Genomic DNA, 12,243 nt, shown 5'->3' with positions numbered 1-12,243 from the left:
CATGATTTGGAAGTTCATTCACGACGATAGCCGTAATTGGGGCAAGTTGTTGGACTCCCTGTTGTTTAGGGAGCGGGAGGTTCCCAGGCCTCAATGGGACTTTTTCCCTTTGAGCTCCTCTTTGGCAGGAGACCCTGGGGGGTGCTAGAATTAATTAAAGAAAACTGGAAGGAAGGTCCTAGCACCAGTAAGAATGAGACACAGTATGTTATGGACCCGAGAGCAAAGTTAAACACACAGATTCGGCCATTATAATTGGAGAATTTGCTGCGGACTCAGGAACGTCAGTGCCTCTTATAAGTCAGGGGCGCTTGGCTCGGACAATTTGCACCGGCAGACAAGTTGTTTATAAACTCTATTTAATAAACTCTCCTCCCATCAGACAGAGAAGAATCTACTTAGAACAAAACACAAATTCTATGAGCATGGAGACAGAGCAGGTAGATTACTGGCACATCAACTCTGACAAACATCCAGTAACTCCCAAATTACAGAGATAAATACTGACCCCTACACAACCACATGCGACCCTGGACTTATTAACAATCAATTTTAGAAATACTACTCAGACTTATATCTTTCTGACATCGAAACAAATAGATGTTCAATACAATGTTTCTTAGATGCACTACATATCCCCACTCTCAATTCAAACGCCCGGATAATTCACTTACCGCCAGTGAGATACAAGCCGCTATTCACTCCATGCAGAGCAGAAAGGCCACGGGACCAGATAGGTTTCCGAATGAGTATTACAAGGCATTTTCTTCTAAACTAATACCCATTCTTAAAGCAATGTATGACAAAACACTGGAAAGTGGTAGTCTACTGCCAACCCTCATGCACGCAACTATATCGGTATTGTTAAAAAAGGATAAAAACCCACTTACTTCAAAATACCGCCAAGAATTGCACGTGCCTGTACTCTGAATTTGGCTTAGTGGCATTAAGACTAAATTTTGGACTCATTCAATTCTTAAGCAGTCGATCCACACACCAGTGGATTTCAGAGGCGTTTCACGTTTTTGTGAAAATACACAGGAGGCACAAATGCATTGAATGTTTTTAATACATTTGTCCAATTGATGATGTTACTGGCAAGCAAGTCATTACAATAGAAAACTGAAAACTGAAATTAAAATAGAGCATTTAAGGAGGACAAAGCTTTTTCCTCACAGATAGATAGACAGACAGACAGACAGACAGACCAGTTACCTGGAAATAAAATACGAGCCGCAACTCAAATTGAATACAATAAGAAATAACAAATCTATATAAATAATAAGTTATGTCGACAAATCAGCCGATAAATCATCTTTAAAATACATTTGTTGTAAGAAAATATTGCAATTTGAGGATAAAATCTCAGTCCTCCGTTAATATGTACGTGCCAAATTTTTCTGATTATGATGTTATTGTTTAATAAAGTTGTCAAGGCCTGTTTTTAACAGATCCAGGATGCCTTATCCATGAAAGATAAGAAATAGAACATTTTGGTCACCTGAAGTAGAAATGTCAATGTATTGCGTGGATCTCACCGTCTATTTAGGATGACCATCACATCGGAAATTACACTTTGACCCTCCTTGTCCAATCTCCACATTTTTGTACATGCTGCACTGTTGCTCACACAGTATGATCAACAAGCACTTTTGAAAATTCGTTCGTCACTGAACACAGACCAAATCTCAACTTACTGGAGTACGTGCTGCGATTCCTTTGTCCTGCCACCACTGTGTTTACCAACTCGCCGATGGAGGAGAAAGAAAAGAGACAAATAGGCCGGGATCCTATGCAGATCTTGGATAATATACTGTAATCTGCTGTTACCGAGCATTTTACTCACAAATGTTCAATCCCTGGACAATAAAAGACCGAACTACAGCTGAATTTACTTCCAGCTGGACATTGCGAACTGCTGCGTGCTGGTGTTTACTGATACCAGGTTGAAAGGACCATAGTCAAACCAAAATATACATAAGCAGATGAGGAAGGAACAACCTCCAGCGCTGGGAGACCGTGGACTTGACACTCCCTTCCCGTCCAAGCCATTCCTGTCCTGCCTCGCCGAGCCTAGCTGCCTGTTCCCCCATCTGGAACCTGGATCCCTCCTTCATCGTCCACGCCATCCCTTCCAAGTCTTGCCTCGTCCTGTCCAGGTGTCCTGCCTTCCAGGACCCATTGACCCTACCCTGCCGGGTCTCACCCTTTGTTACGGCAGTGACTCTTAATAAAACTCCTTTGTTTTACCCCATCTGCCAGCTGTCTCTGTGTCGTGTGTTTAAGTCCCCCCTAGCAGGCGGGGAATCAGGTGGGGAATCAGGACTAGGACCAAACAGGGAATCAGAACCAGGAACAGGCAGGAAATCAGGAACAGGCCAGGAATCAGGACCAGGCTGGGGATCAGGACCAGGAACAAGCAGGGATTCGAGCCAGGAACAAGCAGGGAATCAGGACCCAGGAGCAGGCAAAGAATCAGGACCAGGAGCAGGAAAAGAATCAGGACCAGGAGCAGGCAGGGAATTGGGACCCTCTGGATCATAGACAGGACCAAGAGTTCAAGAGATACACGCGAGAACACACGCAACGATCTGACAGGGACAGAGTGAATGGGGACTAGGTTCTACAAAACAAGTGGCAAGGAAGGTGAAGGAGAGAGAGGGAGAGACAGATAGAACACCAAAGGGCAGGGCAGAATTCTGACGGTGCCTGTCCTACCTCGTCAGAGAGCTGTGCAATGTTATCCACAAAGACCAGAATATACCAGCCCAGAACAAAAGGTAGCTAAAGAATGGAAGTCTAGTCACCACCGTTAGAATTCAGAACAAAACTACAACAGCAGTTGGAAGACTGCACCCTAGAGATATGGGTAACAGCGATTCTGAAACACACAAGCTTCATCATAATTTTGGATGTCTCTACCTCAATAAAGCAGGTATCAGGAATTACAAAATGGATGGTGGCAGTTCATAGTACAAAAGGCTATTCTGCAATAGCTGATGGACAAGAAAGACATTGTCAGATAACCCAAGCGACTCAATTTACTATATTAACCACCACAACAGCATGCATGGTAACTGTGTTCCCTGGTAACCCAGGGGCAAGAATGGAAAACTAAAGAACAAGCCCTGGCACTAAAACTGTCCAATAGTCAGATAATGTTGGAATCAGAACCAACTAACGAGTTCCAACATCGAAAGCTATCTCAACAGCAACTGGACTATCACCCCTTGAAGCCAGACAATCCCCAGATATCTAAAGACATGGAAAACTGTCTTATGGCAGCCATAATCAGACTAATGTCAAGCCAGCAACGGAACAATATTTGCAAAATAAAAGGATTACTCTATTGTACCGACAGCACTGGGTATAGTGACAATCATATATCAATACAGTCTGACACGGGAAGATGGGAGTTCCAGACAACAATCCAAAAAGAAGAATGTGTTCCCGCAGAGAAGGGATATTAAGGCTACTCACTAGACTTACATATTGGTTGTTACCAACGTGAATGTATGTTTGACTAACCGGATCAATCACGGATGTCTTATGAACAAGCACAGTCACTGTTGCTAAAAGCCTTAAACTTTCCCAGAGGACCACCTCCTAAATCTAAAACCTGTCAAATAAACTTACCATGAGACAATGTTATAAGTGACCAAATAATAGAACAGAGTCCTCTAAAGCTAGCTAAGTGTGCCCTGGCAGCAGGAGTGGTGTTGGCCAACACTAATAGATTGCCTACAGGAAAAAACATTACCCGCCGCAGTAAGTCCGCACCCCATCAGAGAACAATGTAGCAGGGGTACCCATTAAAAAAAAGGCTGAAAAGGAGAGGAGTCATAAAAAATGACTGGGGAATCTTTCAGTGCAGTCTTACCATAGAAAAACAAGGAAACAACTGGATAACCAAAGTGATGATCCGACACCAGCAGTCCAAAGAAAGAGATCTTAAGATAGGTTGCGAGTTAACTAGGGAAATATCAGGAATGTCTGGATCCTACCAAAAAGAGTCCGTCTACGAAAGCGTACAGGCTATCCTCAACCAGTGACATGACCTAGCAAAATAGACAAGCTTTAGACTGGTTACTGGCTGAGAATGGCGGAGTATGCGGTAGGAGACATGTTGTTCCTTTATTCCCAACAGCATCTCCCCGGAAGGAACATACCCTAAAGCCAAAGTGATTGATCACTTTATTGTCCTTGTTGGGAAATGTGATAAATGTGGTAAGTCAGGTGTGGCGGACCAAGGAGCGTGGTCAAGCCGTGGCTGCAGATGGCAGCATGGAGCCCGCAGATGGCAGCATGGCGCCCGCGTGGCGCTTATTGGCCCGCCTTGGGGAAGGGTGTCACGATCCTTCCCTGCCTTGATTCCCTGTCTATCTGTCTCTGTCTCCCTCTGTCCCTCCATGGCTCCCTCTGTGTCTGGTGTCACTTAATTTTCCTGTCACTGCACACCTGTCTAGTCGGTAATCTCACCACCTGTCTCCACCTTCCTCGTGACCACCACAGTACGAACCGACCAGCCATGATCCCAGCAAACCCGGTTGTTATGGCATTTATGTCATTCCTCACCAGGGGGCCAATCTTTAGCCCCGCCGGCTAGTTGTAGGCCTTCCTGGTCGCCAGCAGGCTTCCCGGCCTGGACATCCCCTCCAGGCACCCTGGGCTGCTCACCCCCCGCCCTTACTCCCGGATATCAAATGCAGGGTAGTGACCTTGGAGCCGGGCCTTGGCCGAGCCCCCAGGCCTATCTGCCTGGTTCCTTCCTGCCTCCGAGGATCCCGAGCAGTCCCCTCCCCACTCTCCGCCGTCCAGCACTCCCCAGTCTCTGCGGGCCGGCGCTCCCCAGTTGCTGGCCACCTCCCCCGAGGTCCAGCTGGTTCCCACCTCCGAGCCACCAGCCGCCTCCCTCGAGGTCCAGCCCTTTCCCGCCTCCGCCACAGGCCTGCACGACGCCACCGCCGGCCCAAGATTCCAGTTCCATGGCCGTCCGCCTGAGGTCTGCCTACACTGTTTTTGCCCACCTCCGGGCCCCTATCCTGCTCATCCTTCTGGGACGTCTAGGAGCCGTCCCTTGAGCGTGGTACTATCACAATCCTTCCATGCCTTGATTCCCTGTCTATCTGTCTCTGCCTTCCTCTGTCCATCTCTGGCTCCCTCTGTCTGTGTAACATTGGGAAATGTGATAAATGTGGTAAGTCAGGTGTGGCGGACCAAGGAGCGTGGTCAAGCCGCGGCTGCAGATGGCAGCATGGAGCCCGCAGATGGCAGCATGGCGCCCGCGTGGCGCTTATTGGCCCGCCTTGGGGAAGGGTGTCACGATCCTTCCCTGCCTTGATTCCCTGTCTATCTGTCTCTGTCTCCCTCTGTCCCTCCATGGCTCCCTCTGTGTCTGGTGTCACTTAATTTCCCTGTCACTGCACACCTGTCCCCAGTCAATAATCTCACCACCTGCCTCCACCTTCCTCGTGACCACCACTTAACAGAGGGAGCTTTCTTTATGTTTGTCCATCTTGCAGTGGGGGATCGGTGTACAGGTCTCTAGAGCCAGCCTGGAGTCCAGTCGTAGCACCAGCGGCATGAGAGTCGGAATGAAAACATTGACGAAAACATTGATACTTATTTTTTATCATTTTGGCCAGCGAGCTTTTGGCTGGGCTCCAGGAGCCGGAGCCCCCACGACAGGGGGGCTAGGCTTAGTCAATTTGCACCAGGAGACAAGATGTTAGTGTTGCTCCCTATGTCCAGCTCTAAATTGCTCGCAAAGTGGCAAGTGTCTTTTGTGGTCACACAACAATTTGGCGAGGTCTATTATGAGGTTGAACAGTCTGACAGGCAGGGGGCCACACAGATTTATCACCTGAACCTCTTGAAGGAATGGAGGGAGGGTGTGTCCGTGGCTCTGATCACGTCCTGGCCGATCATACCACGGCCCTGTTAAGTGACCATCTCTCTCTGTCCCAGAAGACGGATGTCGCGGCACTTCAGCATCACTTCTCTGATGTTTTCTCCTCCCTGCCAGGATGATGTCCTCATACACCACCATGTGGAGATGACCCTGGGGGGAAGTTGCGCTATCGGCCGTAAAGCTTGCCCGAGCATAAACGCAAGATCATGTAGGTGGACATAGAGGCCACGCTGGACATCAGATTGATAGTCTAGTCCCATTGTGCTGGTGTGTAAGCTCGATGGGTCGTCCGGTTATGCGTGGACTCCCGAAGGGTGAACACGCTGTCAAAGTTTGACGCCTACCCGATGACCTGGGTCAATGAACTTCTCGACTGGTTAGCTACGGCTTGTTTTTTCACGACACTGGATTGACCAATTTCCAAGCATGTTGACAATCCACCACCAGAAAGACTCCGTCTCCCTGCCTAAACCCCTCCATGTGGGCAGAGACTGCCATATCAGGTAAAAGACAATAAAAACAGGGCAGACTATATCCAAAAGAAAAAATGCACACATAAAACTCCACCTAGACCTTAAAAACACACACTATGATCACCAAGGACAATTTTGATGGAGCTGGGTAAAATAAAAAAGACATTTGATAATTCAAATGAAATGTCATACCTTCCAAAGTGTGCTTGAGAAAGACACAGTACTTCTACCTGTTTATAGGGTACACCACAATTGGACCTAACTCAGTCAACTAAATCACCCCAAACAATTTGATTTTGTAACAAAATCAAATAAATTATTGTTATTTTTTCATCATTATTATTATTTAATTATTATTGACATCATAAGAAACAAAGAGAGACAGTGTGTGTGTGTGTGTGTGTGTGAGAGAGAGAGAGAGAGAGAGAGAGATTGCAGCCCTCGGGGTTAGATTGGCTAAAACCTGGACTGCTGTATCATCAATGACCGCTAAATGTCGCCAGAACACAACATGTAACCCAGATCATACATGCCCCTGCTCACCTTGCTCACCGCTAGATGTCATAAAACTTTATCACACGTTGATAAAAGAATTGTAAAGTTCCTACATTTGGACCTTGCATCAAGACCTAATCTTTCTAAAGCTTACAGTGAATTATTTTACAAAGTAAAAGTTTTGTTTTTAATTTGATTGTGTAAATGAGTCCTCCACCTCTTAACAGGAATGATTTAGCGGTGTATGAAGGAAGGGTCTGAAATGGGGCCGGTGACGCCTGCTTTGTTCCAGCCTGTCAGACTGCTTTACATAACTTACATGAAAGAACCGTGCCATCCAGGGCCATACGCCTGAATGACACTGTTCAAAATAACAGCAAAATATCTACTCAGATCAGGGCTACATTCCTGGCACCGGGCGTGGCCTTTATAAAAAAGTAGACATAAAGAAACAACAAAAACACTTCTGAAATACTATGTATATGTGGCAGCAAGAGTTGTACTGTATTCTGGATTTCTCTATCAGATACAGTAAACAGATAGAAGGACAGACAGATAGATAGATAGATAGATAGAAAGATGGACAGACAGACGGATAGATGATGGATGGATGGATAGATGGATAACCTCATGATAAACAACAAATAGAATCCAAATGAATTAAACCAATTAAAAAGCAATCAAGTAAATCTAACAAAAAAACAAGAAGCAAGAGAAAAATATACAACAAACCTTGGAATTAACAATAAACAATACAAATAGACCTAATAGTGAACCAGAAAAAAATAGTACTAAATAATAAATTTATTTAAACGAAATAATCAATAATAAATATTTGGCAAATATACAACAAACATAATGTAAACTAATAAACAAAATAAATAAACAAACCTAAAAACTCATTAGCATAGAAAGTATACATGTTATAGGTCACACAATAAACACCGCAGACATTTCCTGTCAGATTATCATTGGATATGTGCACAAAAAAACAGCTAATAAGAGAACTAAAAATGTTCTCTTATTAGAAGATGTTTCACCACAGTTAAAACCTCACTTCCTATTTTTTTTTGCTAAAAAATATATATTAAAACTACTACTAATAGGTACTTCTAGTACTGCTACTAACTACCAATACTACTATTACTACTACTACTACTACTAGTTCTACTACTACTACTTATAATAATAATAATTATTATTATTATTATTATTATTACAAGGCCTGGACTATTAAAACAGCTCCTCTGCAGACTGATTGCAAACACTGTTGTATCCATCAAACCACAAAACAGGTGGTTCAGCCAGTTTAATACATTTTACAACACTATCTTTATTTCACACATTCACCAATTTACTGTAACCTCACTTCGTGGAAGCCCAAACAAAGTGAATTTTGTTAATGGAGCACTAACACGATACCAGGGGCACCAATTAGTCATCAGACCTCATTTGAAACCTGAGGAATTCAGTGATTCATCTGGATCCCACCTGGATTGACCCGCGACATTTCTGTTGTCATGCCAGCTTTGTAGGCAAGGGCTCACTGCCAACACGCGGCATCATTACTATCATAAACACGATGAAGAAACCAGCCTGCTCTTTCCAATAAGTCACATGGTGCTTCCCTCCAATCTGCTGTCAACAGTGTCAACTGTTATTTTGTACACCCGCAGACCAAACCAGTGGTTCCCAACCTGGGGAGCTAGACCCCGCCAGGGTTTTGCCATGGGGATGGCCTTCATGGGCGATTTGAGTCACATATAGGTGGGAAAAAAAGTGTTATGAATACAAATTCGAACAAAATCCATGGCTATGTATCAATTCAGACGGAAATAATAAATATATCATGTTGAATCAAGTTGGATTTGGGTGGCTTTGAAGAAAAAATAAAAAAGGTTGGAACCCCTCCTGGACTAAACTACCAAAACCATAAATATATATTTTATTGATATTTCAATGCATGAAATTAGCCTTTTATTTAGTCCGGTGTTTTGGTAAAATAACGCTCGGTGTGTGTGTCCCTCTGCCATTATTTGTGTGTGTATGTGTGTGTGTGTGTGTGCGTGTGTGTGTGTGTGTGTGTGTGCGTGTGTGTGTGTGTGTGTGTAGGTGTTTTTCTGGGCAAACAATGAACCCATAGGGATACAATCGGTGTGCTCCAAACCTGAAAATCCACGTGTGTCGTTTTTCTTGTTTTGCATGGCTTGTGTTCCTCTGGAGCTTTTTATAATTTAATTACTTTTATTATGGCACACTTTTATTTTGGTTGATATGAAACCATGATTGAAGGGAATAATACAACAAGTTTTATGTTACGTGACTTGGAAGCCAAACCCTTGAAAAATGTTCACCACCATATAATATTAGCATTAATATTAGTATAGATAGGGTGTACTTGTACTTATAAATATATTATATAGTTATATAGTTATACTTTACATATACAGCATCTTATGTAGTTCACTATTTTTAAAGATTAAGGGAAGTAACGCAGCATACTCACGGATTCCATACCAAGTAAACAAGGCCCGTTTTAAGTGTTATGAACCTGATTAAGCAACCCATTCAAATAAGGTCAAGTAAGGTCAAGTAAGGGCAATTAATTCAACCTCAAATGGTAAGAAATGCGCACACACACACACACGCACACACACTATGGCCATCTGAATATATATATATTTACAGTATGTGTGTGTGTGTGTTGTGTGTGTGTGTGTGTGTGTGTGTGGCGGATCAAGGGGCGTGGTCAGGCACTGGCCGCAGAAGTCTGGACGGTTCCCTTTCCCAAGCTGCCTCGAGTCGGACGGTATCATCGCCCGCGCGGCGCTTGTTGGTCCGACTCGGGGCAGCTTTCTTTCTTTATTATTATCATCATTAATATTATTTATACTTCTGGCCAGCGAGCCTTTTTGTTCCTCTGTCCAATGAAAACTCTCGCCATGTTGCACCACGGAAGCAGGAGTCCGTCTCCCTCCCTAAACACCTACCAGTGGGCAGAGTCTCGGGTGTGGCAGGGCGCCGAGTGAAGGGCGCCCCGGCGCCGATCCGCTGGCGGCGGAAGCACCCCGCGAACTTGGAAGAGTAGCTGGACTTTCTCCGCTGAAACCCTGGCGGGGTCTAGCTCCCCAGGTTGGGAACCACTGGTTTGGTCTGTGGGTATACAAAATAACAGTTGACACGGTTGACAGCAGGTTGCAGGGAAGCACCACGTGATTTATGGGAACGCGCAGGCTGGTTTCTTCATTGTGTTTATGGTAGCAATGATGCTGCGTGTTGGCAGCGAGCCCTTGCCTAACGCAGCAGGCATGACAACCGAAATGTCGCAGGTCAATCCAGGTGAGATCCAGATGAGTCACTGAATTCCTCAGGTTTCAAATGAGGTCTGATGACTAATTGGTGCCCCTGGTCATATAATTCACTTTGTTTCGGCTTCCACGAAGTGAGGTTACAGTAAATTGGTGAATGTGTGAACTAAATATAGTGTTGTAAAATGTATTAAACTGGCTGAACCACCTGTTTTGTGGTTTGATGGATACAACAGTGTTTGCAATCAATCAAGTGTGGGCAGAGAAGTTGATTTAATAGTCCAGGCCTTATAATAATAATAATAATTTATCATTTTATCATATTATTATTATTATTATTATTATTATTATTAATAATAATAATAATATTATTATGAATATTATTATTATAAGTAGTAGTAGTAGTAGTAGAAGTAGTAGCAGTACTAGTAGTACCTACTTGTAGTAGTTTTAATGTATATAATGAATGGATTTGTATGTGAGGAGGAGGAGTTTGTAAGAGATGCGGAACGTGACCGGGAGCGAGTGCAGGTGGATGAGTTGTGGGGGTGATGTGCTGCCAGGGCTTGGTGTGAGTGAGAACCCCGGCAGCCGAGTTCTGCACATACTGGAGCCTGTCCAGGGCTTTGCTGGAAACACCGGACAGGTGGAAATTGAGACCATGGTGATGAATGATCTGGCCAAGGGGGAGCAGGTAGATGATGAAGCATGTTGGGCCAAGCACAGAGCCTTGAGGGACTCCATGGTTGACTGGGGCATGGGGGGAGGAGGAGGAGCCGTTGAGGTTGAACAGTCTGACAGGCAGGGGCGACACAGATTTATCACTTAAACCTCTCAAAAGAATGGAGGGAGGCAGCATCGTGGCTGAGTTGAATGAGTTGGGGCCGGAGGTTCAAAAAGCGGCTGATCAGACCGCAGCCCTGTTAAGTGACCATCTCTCTCCATCCCAGAGGGCGGACGTGGCTGCACTTCAGCGTCGCTTCTCTGAGGTTTTCTCCTCCCTGCCAGGCCTCACGTCACTTAAACACCACCATGTGGAGAGGACCCTGGGGGTGAAGGTGCACTCTCGGCTGTATCGCCTGCCCAAACACAAACGCAAGATCATGTAGGCGGAATTAGAGGCCATGCTGGACATGGCCGTAATAATTAATAGAGGAGTAAGTAATAGAGGAGTCCACGAGTGACTGGTCCCATCGTACTGGTGGGTAAACCCGATGAGTCGGTCCGATTCTGCATAGACTACCAAAGGGTGTCCCGAGTCAATGAACTTCTCGACCAGTTAGGTGCGGGTCGTTTTTTCACGACACTGGATTTAACCAAGGGCTACTGGCAGATTCCCCTGTCTCAGGAGTCCAAGGAAAAATTGGCGTCCTCCACTCCGTTCGGCTTGTACCACTTTCGCAGACTTCTGTTCCGGTTGTTCAGTGCCCCAGCCACCTATCAGAGACTCATGGACCACGTCCCCATGAAGCATACGCCGCGGCCTACCTAGATGACGTAATCATTCACAGCTACACCTGGGAGCAGCATATGCAGCATGTGGGCGCAGTGCTTGAGTCCCTGAAGCAGGCTGGGCTCACCGCCGACCCAAAGAAATGTGCCTTGGGACGGAGGGAGGTACAGTATCTGGGGTACCACTTGGGTGAAGGACTGAGCTTGATAAAACGCAACACGCCAAGACCCAAGACCGAGAAGGAGGAGAGGCAGCTCTTGGGGCTGAGAGGCTAAGATAGGAGGTTTGTCCCCGACTTTTCAGAGCTAACCAGCCCCTTGTCCGACTTAAATCGAAAGGGTGCTCCAGATCTGGTCCAGTGGTCAGAGAAGTGCTATTAGGCGTTTGCAAGGGTAAAGTCAGCTCTCATCCCTTATTCTCATATTATCATTAAATATCGCTTCTATCAGAAGCTTCAGTTGTAGCCGTAGCTGTAGATATTAGACAGTGATTATTAATTCACCAAAAAGGCTAGCTCTTTTGTAGGCTTCCAAAACCTGTCAAATTTTACATTTTTTTAAATTTTATTTTCATTTTGTTTACTTATTTAACAGGCTAAATTTC

Source organism: Zeus faber (assembly GCF_960531495.2).
Source record: "Zeus faber genome assembly, chromosome: 14".
Lineage (NCBI taxonomy): Eukaryota > Metazoa > Chordata > Actinopteri > Zeiformes > Zeidae > Zeus > Zeus faber.
This window is presented reverse-complemented; position numbering follows the sequence as displayed.